At 32.9% G+C, this 13168-nt stretch overlaps 1 non-coding gene across 1 annotated transcript; it reads left to right on the forward strand.

Moving 5' to 3' along the window:
* The first annotated feature begins 5584 nt into the window (after positions 1 to 5584).
* TRNAL-UAG (transfer RNA leucine (anticodon UAG)) lies at positions 5585 to 5666 on the forward strand. The gene has a single exon. It is a non-coding gene; the product is annotated as a tRNA-Leu (tRNA).
* The last annotated feature ends 7502 nt before the right edge of the window (positions 5667 to 13168 follow it).

A 13168-nucleotide genomic window follows, 5' to 3' on the forward strand; every position in this document is an offset into this window, starting at 1 on the left:
TTCTCCCTCCTTTCTTCGGACGTCTAACGAAACGCAACCTCCTTCAATACCTTTATTACTTTATGAATAATAAAATGTATAAACTTTATAAAATTTAATGAAATAAAACGGACATCCATTGAAGTTCAACCCCTTCCCTCCCCTTGTCCAACTTGTCATAACCTCCTTCCTCCCTTCAAGTGTAGACATCATTTATGACCCCCCCCCTTTATACTGTACCTATATTGTGAGGAATAAACTACATTATCAAAAAATAATGTTCTTTTTTCAAACCTCATCCTTTTAAAAATCCCGAGGACGGGCTTGGTCGATATTAAGTGATGGTTGATGGAAAGCAGCCTTATGGACAACGTCATATAATAATGCACATCATTAGACAGTCATTTGATCCATTGATAAATCGTACTACTCCGATTTAACGAGGACGTCTGTACTGTGACAGAGTCCAGTAAACGTTTATTTATGCTGAATGTTGGTTGTTAAATTTGATCTGTTCATATTAAAATTATTCGGTTTCAAAAAGCGTTATATTTAATATCTTTTAAAATATTATTTTAAAAAAGTATTTTCGATTATTAATAATGTGCTTAATATCAAACAAATTAATGTCATGAAATTTTTATAGGACAACTTTTTTTTCTTAACGTATGGATGAAATATCAGAATATTATTACGACATTCATTCGCTGAAATACACTTTCACACTCAAGTTTAATTGACGTTCGTAAGGCGTCAGCCTACCCCTCTAAAGAACCCGAAAACAAATCCTAGGGGTCGAAAAACATCAAAAATTTTTCGGAGGATAGTCCTTCTCGATATGTGGCATGCCCATTGTAGACCTGGCCGAACCCACGATGACCTTGATAAAAAAAGCCCTTCTTTACAGAAAATAAAATAAAAGAAACAAGTTTAGTTATAGTGTTCAATTATTTACAATAAAGTTTATGTATAAAGGAACATAACACATAACAAACCACACTGAATAAACCAGCAACGAGTTGCTTAACTTTCCTGGCAATATTAAACCGCGTGTGTGGCGCCATCTGTTATAATATTTTATTATTAAAAACTTTTATATTTTTAATTATTATAAAATGGAAAAAGCTTAATTTTGAGGGCAGGGATGAATTTTATAAAAAATTGTAAATGCTAATAACGAGTAAAATCGTCATTAAATCCGACCCTACTGGAGATACAGACCTCCATTATCTCCCCACCGTTTGACCTTTAACCACCAAAATTTAATTGCATCAATCCTCCTAATAAACAAACCTCCCTGCAAAATTTCAAAACTTTTCGACAAAAAGCACAGGAGTTATTAAGCTTCAAAGAGGATGAACAAAATCATGCCACGCATACACACACATTAATATTCATACATACAGAAAGTACCCCCGAATTTTTTGCATTTCTCGATGTTAACAAGATCCCCTAATTCCATAAATGTAAAATCTGAGGCGTCATTGTTTGACCGATCGCCATACTTTTCCTCTGTTATATATAACAGAGAAAGTAAAAATACGGTAATACACAGTCGCCGAGAAGGGACAATATGGCAATTGATATCAATAAAAAATTCATTTGTATAATAAAACAGAAAATGAAATGATAATAAAAAAATAAATGAACAAATAAAATGATTAAATGATTAAAAAGTTTATTTTTTACAGGACTTTCGTCCTTTTAATTCGGCTACCGGAGATAATGAGATAACCTTATATACTTGATTATCAATTTGTTATTATATATGTAAATTCCACTCTTTCATCATTTGTCTCCTATAGCAATATTCATTCTTTAAACCGTTGAGAATATATTACCCTCACCAAATCCAGCGAGTTTAGATTCAACCTCAGGTCTTAGTGTTCCCGTCCATATATAAAACTTCTAGTATTAGATTTCTTCTTTAATTCTCAGTCGACTTATCGGATATCGAGATGCAGAAATTCGTCTGCATCTGTGCAAAGTTCACATTTTTTTCGAGTTTATCCCGATTTAAAGATGGATCCTTACTAATTAAGAAGATGCGAACTTCTTTTTAAGACTAATTCGAGCTTGGTGGCCATCTGCTTTATCTTTGTTTCCTCTCATTTCGGAAAAACTTGAGATGAATTATAACCAGCCTCATCCAGGTTGATGTTTTCCACTATAAAATCGGTTTCTCTCTTACATTCTTTCTAACATTTAGTGTTAATCTTTACTGATATTATATTATTATATTATAGATGATTTATATTTATAACGATTACAAAATTTATACACCTATATCTCATAATTACAGCTAAGATAAGATATTTTTTATTTTTTAATTTTAGTAAAATATAAAAAATATCTTGAATATACCGGCGTGAAATTAATATCTTGAATTTGAACGTTCGCGTGTCTGTGCGTCGAATAAAAATACCGACTTTTTTGCTTATATTTGAAGCCATAAAAGTAAATAAATAAATAAAAATTAACGCATGTAAAATTTCTATACAGTACTATATTTTTAAGATATTGATAGGTGAATACGTATAAGGTAAATCAGAGTTAATTGGTAAACGGTATATAAATGAACCCTCTACCTGATCTTAATCAGGAACGGATCTACATAGAAGCTAATAGGGCTTAAACCCTGGGCCCCCGAGTGTCAATTGCTCACAAAAATTGAATTATTATTATAAATTTTCAATACTTTTTCATTAACAATGAGCACTTATCGTATAGTAAAAAATAGTTAATAGGTTAGGTTAAGTTTGGTAAAAATGGTAAAAATGAAGCCCCATTGGACTTCAATAAGCCCTAGGTCCCGAAAGATCTATGTCCACCCCTGAGCCTACTCTGTTATTTTCGACCAATTACAGGTTAGACTCATTATTCAAGCTTCTGAAGTATTATATACAATAAATAAAGGTCGTCTCCTAAGTACTTATGTTTACTGTAGCCTCGAAAATCTTAAGATGCCAAAGTCCACGTTATGCCATCGATAAATGCAATTTTCATTTTATTATACATTATTGACGTATTTTATTTATGGTTTTCGTATTTAATTCATTATTCGACCATTTTATTCTGTTATTTTTACCTTAAATTGCACCTGGATTTGCTATTTTAAATTTATCGAAATAGGAATTGTTGAAAATGAAAATAGATTATAAAAGTGAGTTTGGAATGGACTAATTCACTTTCCATTATTTCTTATGGAAAATATTGATTCTTACTTCGAGCAATTCGGAGTTCGAATGACCTACTGAAATGAATTAAGTTCAAAGTTCAAGGAACTACTGTACTCTGTAAACTAATACTTGTAATCGCTGGATGTCGATTGCGTTCGCAAACACCGCACGTAAAAAAGATAGGGTTTCCATCAGAAACGCGTTATCCATTCGGAAATCGTTATTTTTTTTATATCTTCAGTTTCGTAATTCGATTCTTTAACGGATGCTCAGCCAAACTGAAAGTTATGTTTGGTCTTGTGTACAGACAAGACTACATGTACAGTCTGGTATTGGATCGTAAACAATGCGCACAAAGGCAACCGAAACGCAGATTAGGAGTTGGCAGAATGCGAAAGAAAGTTTTAGTGAAAAATTGCTTGAATTTTCGCGCGGATAGAGGCTGTAGTCACGTGTAAAATTTGGCGCGAAACCTAAGCAAGAAATGACGAAAGCTTTCATTGAAAACAAAACGATCGCATCCGTATTCACCCGTGGAATTTATCGCAAAGAAAGTCGCTATATTTAAAGTAGTGACAGATGCATTGTAATTAAACTCAAGGAAAGACGAACGGTTAGTTGACTGCTCTAGTCGCTGCAAGCGAAAAAAAAGTCGGACACAGACGAAAGGTTATGAGTGCACAACGTAACGTTTGGCTATTGCACGAGCCAGTTTGAAGAACAAAACTGAAGGACGGCTGCAATGGACCGGTAGGGTGGCCGCGCGGTCTAAGGTGCTGGTTTCAGGTGCCAGTCTCTTCGGAGTCGTGGGTTCGAATCCCACTCCTGCCATTATTATTATTGCGTTAAATGCTTTTTCGTTTTAATGAAGTTTCGGTAGATCTTTTCTCTCGATTTTGCTAGGTTTATTTTAGCCTGCGTCTTTCGTTTTGTCATTTAAAATAAAATTTCTTTTTCATATCACTACTTTAGTAACGAACGTTGTAGAAGCGAAATCGAAATATTAGCTTGATAGGTATAAGCTGTTAAAGAAAATGGTTTAGTTTAAGCAAAATCCAAAACTACCGAATCAGACTCTCAGCTGAGGTATTAGAGAGATTGAGGCGCACGTATTCAGCCAAAACGTGAACGGCGGACGGAGGAGCGCCGCCATCTGGCAATTCTGTACGGTCGATAATGGCGTTTGCTACGTCTAGAATGAGAGTAGACGATCGGCTTAAACTTCTTCATTTTTTTTGTGTTTGGGGTTAAAATTATGACGTATTTTATTAAAATAATGATTATTTAAACATTTACGAATAATATTGTAAAGAAACAGACGATTGCAAGGTCTTTTACTTGGACTTAAAACGCCAAATGTGTATTTCTGCTTGCCGTACAAGTTATCGTTTGTACTTGCGCCTCAACCTCTCTATTGTAAAAGAGAAAATCTGAGAGAAGTTAATCACAATGCATGTGCAAAGCGGTGCCCACTGATACAAAAGGTGAGGAAGATGTTAATTGCTAAAACGGACTACGGCGAACAGTAACATACGAAGTTCTAAAGATAGAATGATAAGAATAGTTCAGATAAACGTTCAAAGATCTATTAGTGGTACTTCCGCATTGTAAACACTAGAGAAAGCAGAAATTTACAGAAAAATTCTAATTTCAAAGCATAAAAAAGCTAATAAGGAATGAAACAAATAAAGAGTGACAAGATAGATGGTCGAACACTAATAAAAAACGAATAAAAGATTTACGATGGCTTTCAGATGACTTTATAAGCAGCCAGTTATATACTGAACACTGCAACAGTAATGAGTACCTAAAAAAAATTGGCAGAAGACAGACTGCAGCTGGCGACTGCGGTGAAGAACAGAATTTAAATCACCTATACTTTGACTGCTACAGATATGAAAAAGAAAGAATACAACTTTTCTTACTATACAGCAGTTCTGTGATACACTTATATCTAATACGGAACAAAAATCTTACTCGGAAACTTAAGACCTTTCCGAAGAAAATTGTAATGTTAAGGCTAGGGAAACAAGCAATCTCCCTTCGCCTAAATACCGACAACTTGTCGGAATTGTATTGTAAAATATAAGGCAAAAATCTTGTATATAGGTTTGATTATCTTCTATATCTTTAGTTATGTTTGTTAAAAAAGGAAATTTAATTTTCTGAAAGTGAAATAAAGAAAATGTTCATGCGGTGCGATAGCAGGACAAGGATGATCCAGATTCTCGAATAGGGGAAGTGGTGACCATCTAATTAAAAAAAAAAATGTCAGCTGAGGTGATTATGCGCTAGTGTCGTTGGCCTGTTTAGCCTTACGTTGGTTGTTGTCTGCTACCGACGGCACGCACCGGGTTTTAAGAGAAGAGCCAAAACCTTCTCGCCCTTTTCTTAAGTGATGTGGCATTTGTCGAAATCAGTTGAGCGGTAGGGTGGCCGAGCGGTCTAAGGCGCTGGTTTTAGGCACCAGTCTCTACAGAGGCGTGGGTTCAAATCCCACCCCTACCAACACGATTTTTGCGCATTCTTCTTGAAACGCGAAACTTCTTACCTTATATTTATACTGTACTAAGAGTTTTTACGCATTTTTTTGTAATCATGTTTAAGAAACGCTGATGCAAAGCGCGCAGAAACAGTTTGTCTGCAAACGTTTCCATTATTTCAGTTTTCCACCGTAAAGTGTAAAACTGGCATTCGCTTCAGAAACCTTGCCGACAACCTCAAATTTCTACTCGCGAAAATCGGATGCAGTGTCGACGCGAGTATCGATTGCAATAAACGCATTGTGCAAACGTAGCAATAAAATCGTTCTTTGTTCGTCCATTTTTATACGAATCGACAAAAAGCGAGTAACGAAAGCGACGATTTGATTTGCATACATCTACACAAAACTAAACGTAAAAGAACACATTAACTAGCAGGGGAGGGATCCGAACCCACTCCTCCGAAGAAACTGGTACCTTAAACAGCAACCTAGATTGCTCGGCCACCCTACCGACTGTTTGAACCGTTACAAAAATTTTAACTGTGCACGCTGATTGACACTTAGAAAACACAAGGGATTAAAGTTCTCCTGTAAGTAGCCAACCAAACCTTTACCTCAGAAATTGACTATGAATAATTAATTCTGTGCGACTAAATGGCCTCGGCTTTGTTCCGTGCTACAGTATTTGCGTATAACCATTGTAAGCTAAACAGGAAATATTTTTATATGCGATAATTTTTTATATTTTATGATCGATACTAAATACAAAGAAGAATACCAAAAATTAGAGCTCTCAGGCACGCACAAAGAACGTGGCTACGACACAAGGAATCTAGAATTTGTTGAAGTCAAAGTCAAAAATCTTTTATAATATGAAATATCATGCGATAGTTTCGATACGTTGTATACATATATGTTAAAAGGTCCCCGCAAGTTCAAGCTCTTCTAGGGACTCGCACAATCTAAAACCACCACTGCACGGATTATTCGAGAAAATAAATATAATATACCGATTTTAATAAATATTTAATGTTAATAAATTAGCGAAAATGCACAATTTTTATTTTTTTAAATAATTTGATGTCAAATCAAGCAAAAGCTTTATTAATATTAAAGATCCAAAATTGTTTACATACAGAGAATTACATGATAAATTTAAATGGAATTTAAGTTTTTAAATTGATCGAAGACCAAGACTGATTAGAGAATATTTTCTTGTAGGACTCTTAAATTTCCTTTTCTTCTTGAATTTCTTTATGTTCGCTTTTTAACGAATTGACACGATTGAGGATGGTCGAAATTCGAGTAATCACGATCGGAAAGATGTCAATATTGAGCCACAATCGGTAAAACAAGTCGAAATTCGTGAAGTCACAATCGGGAAAATGTCAAAGTCACAATCGTAGTTGGAGAATTTACAATATTAATTTTTGTTTTTCATTTTTATTCAGTTTTGAAAATGTCAATGTTTCTTTTTAATATTTACGTAAATAAGTACGTAAAAAATAATTATATACAAAGATGAAATTCTTCTGTAACCTGTAAAATTAAAATGAAAATAATTAAGATTTTCATCTAAAATATTTAATTATTTAAATAATTTTTAAATAAATATCTTTATATTCTTCTAAGAAACAAATGTGTACGATTGAAACGGGAATTATACATTTTGTGTAATTAAAATATAGAAATATATTTATGGTGCGGTTTTACTCTTTAAAAAAACATTTTTTAAGGGAATTATACATTAGTTTCGTAGGCCCTCTAATCCCGGATAACCCCGAATCATCTACATTTTCGGTATCTTACAGCTTGAACTGTTATGGAGGCCCTCTTCGTTGCTAGTTTCGGAGGCATAACAATTAAAACTGCACAGGATATCGAAAATATAGAGAGGCACTGACTGTGAGCAATTAAGCGATACTGCTAGGTTTGATGTATAATGTATCAATTATATTATTGTCAATTTATATACACATAAAATTACTGAATTATCTTTCTCTTTCGTAGTATTACAAGACTACAACCCTACAAGGTCTCGTAGAGGAAAACACATGTATAATTTAGATAGATAATTTGATTGACTGATGTGCACATTGAACGTCATATCCTCGACTATCCTGTTGTATCAAAATGAAAAGTGCAAATGAATTAAAAACTGTTTACGCAAAACTATTGATAACATATATTTATTATTATTATTATTAAAGATTAAATCAGTAAAATAAAATTAAAACGTTGTAATGGATAAAGGAATAGATGAATGTGTGTTACGTATCAAACTTTATTACACAATGGGTGTTATTGATGTCTAGCCTTCAAAACAGAAATATTCGGTAGACGAAGAAGTTATTTTACATTCACTTGGTGTTTTCCAATGAAGAATGTGACATAGGTTGATACCATCCTTTACTTTCTGTTGATTCTGAAATTTAACACCTTCACCTAATGAAACAGTGAAAAACCTTACCCGTATCACAGGCAACTTACATTGAATTGCCTATGATACGGACAAAGCTATGTTCTTCACGGAAGTATAGAGATTGGAAGTTCCATACTAACTGCTATAGATCCTACAATAATATAGAGATAATCTAACCTGTTGGGATCAATAAGAATGCTTGGTCTCTCCGATTACTTTGCTGAGGTATGATGATGGTAAGTGATGGTTAATGATTGATAATGTTGAACATTTTTTTCAGGAGCGACAATATATCTAAATTGGAAAACAAATAAAATTATTTAAAACTTTGCTGATTAATCCATCAGCTTTGATGAATATTAAATAATTATATTAAACAGAAAGAATCCAATTTTTCTTCTTGGATTCTGCTTTTTTTTTAGATCTTCCTCATCAATTGAAAAAGGAAAATGAGCATTGTCGAAATTGAATTTATTATAATGAAGAACTCGCTCATCGCATTAAAGTGTAAAAGAATTTAATTTTGATTAGAACTTTGATTTTATTTTTCTTTAATAAGATAAAATAATCATAGTAAAATGTCAATATTATTTTTATTGTAAAAGAATAAAAAATAAATAAATAAAATCCATTATTAATGTTAGTGAATATATAAGTATTAAAATATCTTTGTTCTTCTATAATATACTATTAAAATTATTTTATTTCTATAATATAGAACAATGCAGAAAATGAAATAAATATACGTAGTAAATAAATATAAAAACCTCTATCTGTTGAGACAATGCTTAATATCTTTCATCTCAACTTTCTGATCACACGATACATGATGATTCTCGCACTCATCGTTTACTTGTTGCGAGTACTCAGCAAGTCCGAGAATAATTTCCAAATAATTTGTTTCTTGATAATTTTCCAAGTCCCAACAGAAGAAATCATCCAGATAATCAATATCTACTGGTAATTTTCAGACTTAGATCGGGAGGATCAAATCGCTCCTTACACAAGAACAACTCTAGCTTTCTATGCACATTTGCATGTATTCATGCATCTTCCACAAATTTATCCATGGCTAAATCTGAAAAAAAAACACTCCTGAATTATTTCAGTCTTAGCGTCATTTACTATTTCTCATCATCGATGGCTTTTAAAGCAAAGTATTCTATCAAAAAATTGAAGTAATTATTTAATATTATATTATTTTAAAATAAATTTCATTTATAATAGTATAAAATTAACGAACGCATTCGTATGGTCCACGATCGTAAGTTTGTTTCGATAGACTTGCATCTCTTTTGGATGGCCTTCGTGTCAGCTTTTATAGTGAAAGTGGATCAATTGTGAGGTATTTTTTCTGGTCGACCTTTATCGTATTCTATTTATGCTAAATATCCGAAAAAATCTTCAATTGGCCAACATTGTGGCAGATTTGAATGATTAAGTTCTTTGGACACAAAGGAATGTTTTAGGCATTCAGGAATTGCACGGTCGAATTTTCGTAGTGAGACGAAGATTTTGTCGGGCCAAAAGATGAATTTGTTTAATGTTGCTTGTTTAAAAAAATAATTAGACTTTTCTATAGACGTGTAAAACAATCTGCAAGTCAGACAGAAACATTCGATTCTTTTCACTTATTTTTACATCATTACGCGTAAACAGCACACACGGCTTTCAAATGACACAATATATAATACGTGGCACTACTTTTCAGTTTATACAGTAATTACACGTGTTCACCATATAACCCGGTTCGCCATCTAACTCTCATTTACCCTACAGTAACTAAAATATGAAATGTAGTTGAAACATCGCGAGGTTATGGAGAATATCGTATAGCAGGTCGCCGAATACAGCTGAGCGCACCTGCTGCCGCCATCACGCAGTACGTACAAGTAAAATTGCAATACCTTCCAAACTGCTGATATACTGCGGATATCGAATAACCATCTTTAACAGTGATTCTCAACCTTTTTTCGTCACGGTACACTTTTAATAATTTAAAAATTTGGCGGCACACGCGGTTACTTTGGTAAGTACCACAGGACAATCGGTGACGTCATAACAGTGATTTTTAAACGCAGATGGTTATTTAGGTCGTTTCTAAATGCTTTGGTAACTACCGGCAGTTATCGGTAACACCTATTACAATTTTCAAACGCGGCCTAGGTAGGGTAGAACTAATTGAACTACTTGTCTGACGTCGCTTATGTATGTGTATTTGCAATGGCGGCACAGTGGTTGAGAATCACTGACCTAAAGTATGAGTATCTTTGGATAAGATAAAGAAAAATGTTCTGATGAATTCCCGACTCAATCTGCAGTAAATTCATTATTCTGGAAATTTAACTGATCCAGAAGATTAATTAAAAACCGAAATGAAATCTTTAAAAATTCTGAATACAGTAAGTTCTCTCAATAAGATCCCAATAGATTGGGAAATAGCTCTTTACAATTCCTATATAATACGGGGTGGCAATTTTTCGAGTTTCATCTTCTGGATTACTGATCCAGAAGATGAAACTCGAAAAAATTACCATGCCATATTATATAGCTTCAGGGAAAATCTAAAAATCATTTCTTACATAACTCAGAAGTATTTTGAGAACACAATGGTAATATACTTAAATGTATTTTTACTGATTCCATTTTGCATTCCATCTGAAGTGACCCTCCAGAAGAAACTATTTTTCTTGAGAGTATCATTTAAACATCAAAACGTGTAGTGTTTCCATACGAATAGCGGATAAATTAGAAAATGATCATACATATCTCCAATACAGTCAATGGTAAAGGGCTTTCTAGTAAGCAGCGGATTTCATCTTCTAGATAGGAAATTGTTTCAGTAACAAAGAACTACCAGAGAGCTACTATACAACAATATGATCACAGAATATTTCTGAGAAAAACAAGTAATGGCTCTTATGTAGTTTCGACCAATCCACGGAAGAGTTTATTACCATAATATCACTCAATAATAAACATTAGTCAGATAGGATCGGTTGAACAGTAAAATGGAATTAGAGGTGCACGAATAGCAGTTTTATCCTGGAAAATTAAAGGATAAAATAACAACTTGGTCGTGAATTCTCGATCGTAGAATAAAGAACGGTAGAATTTTTCATTAATAATGAATATTATTATTAATTTACTCTATTAAGTAAGTTATGAATATCCTTAAAAAAAATTAATTCTAAATGGTCATTTCTATTCATTTCATAAATTAATAATACTTTTTATATTTCTTCTTCTAATATTAAAATTTAAAATAAAATTATAAATGAATGTTTTCGAAATTCTTTTTTGAATTTGCCTCGATAACGTCACAATAAACATGTTATTTAAACAGTGATGTCGGTATACAGAAAGATACTAAATTTATGAGTTATAAAATTTAATATAGTCTAACCTCTGAACAACGGATACTAATGCGAACATGAAAAATGTCCGTTCTTCGGAGGTCAGAAGTGGCTGTTGATTGGTCATTTTGTATGCAATTTTGTTTAATAAAAACTGGTTGTAAAAAAAATGGCCGCTGTTTACATGGACGTAGTTTGAGATGATATTTATTGGAAGTTCGGCTGTATTTTACTTTTTATCCTAATTGTTCTTTCGATTTATACGTAAGATCCTGCAGAATATCATTTTTTCCCCTTTGAATTACAGATACAGTAAAACCTGTGTAAACCAGAATCCAAAATACCGAATATTTTTCCTGTTTTGAATGTTTCCGTAATGAACAGGTTTTTTTTAAAATAATGTAATTCATAGCAACAATTTATTTCTAAAGTTTAAAATTGAGTAATATATTTTAATTTTATCTTTTCACCTTTGATCAAGTTATAATTTATATTATATTTACAATATAATAATATTCAGCAAACTGATAACAGTTGTTTGTAATCATTTATTCATTTTAGTAATAAAAAAATTATCATTTATATTTCTGCAAAAAGTACATAAATAAAATTTTTATTATATTAATTAATGAATTTATTAATTAACTGATACTATCGACACATCATATAAATAGGAGACTATTGTAAAAAAGTTTTGTGCCTTCTGTAAAAAAAGGTACAGAAATTTTATTCAATTTTATTGCCAGAAATTAATTGTAAAATTAGTTTTAATTTCTTTACGTGTGCAGTACAATAAGTAAATACAATTGCAATAAATGGTAAAAGTCATTAAGAGAAAGTTAAAGTTCAGTTTGATAATGTACAGCAACCCCTCACTTAGCATTGTTTTGTTATAACGTTGTTGAAAGAGAAACAAGTACAGTACATTTGTAATCATGGACATGGGCAGAAAATTTTTCAGGGGGTTAAAGCTTGGAGACAATTGTATCAATAAATTTTTATTTAATTATTTAAATCTTTTGGTTTTTTCACAAGATCATAGAATACAGCATTGCATCAATACAAAAAGACAGACAAACCATCCCATGATCGAGGGTGTAAGGTTACGTATCTCAATCACTTTTACGATTACAATTTGTAGAATTTTTTACTCGATTCCAAGAGGACAAGTAATCCGTTAGCCCTCCTCTGCGGATGCTCAATTATTATTGTTGAATTTTCTTTTATAAACAATAGAATTGATTCTATGTGGTGAAAACTAAATGCTGGAGATTTCAAACACGTTCCAATAAGAAATTAACCATTGTTTATGTCATTAAGCCTATGGTAAAATTGGTTTTGCCTTTTAAATTAATGTCGCAATTTCCAAGAATCTATTGACGATGTTAAATGAGGATTTGCTGTATATTGCGATAATTTTTTTTATAATTAATGACCTTCGAGTAAGAACATGTTAATTCAGTTTCTTTGTTGAACATCGTTGAATTTCTGCAAACGTGGGATGAATCTAATTTCCAGACTTTTTTTTTTTTTTTAACTCTTTCCGCCCTGTGGGCACTAAGAGGGCCTTTTTTAGAAGGCCCATTATGGGTTCGGCCAGGCCCACAATGGGGCGACCGGGTGGTGAGGGACGGGGCCCGACATATCCGAACGGACCACCCCCCGAAAAATTCCTGGGGATTATTCGACCCGTTCGGATTCGATCCCGGGTCCCCCAGAGCGGTAGGCTGTCACCTTGACCGCTCGG

The sequence above is a fragment of the Centruroides vittatus genome, unplaced genomic scaffold (genome assembly GCF_030686945.1).
Source record: "Centruroides vittatus isolate TY-2023 unplaced genomic scaffold, ASM3068694v2 contig_680, whole genome shotgun sequence".
Classification (NCBI taxonomy): domain Eukaryota; kingdom Metazoa; phylum Arthropoda; class Arachnida; order Scorpiones; family Buthidae; genus Centruroides; species Centruroides vittatus.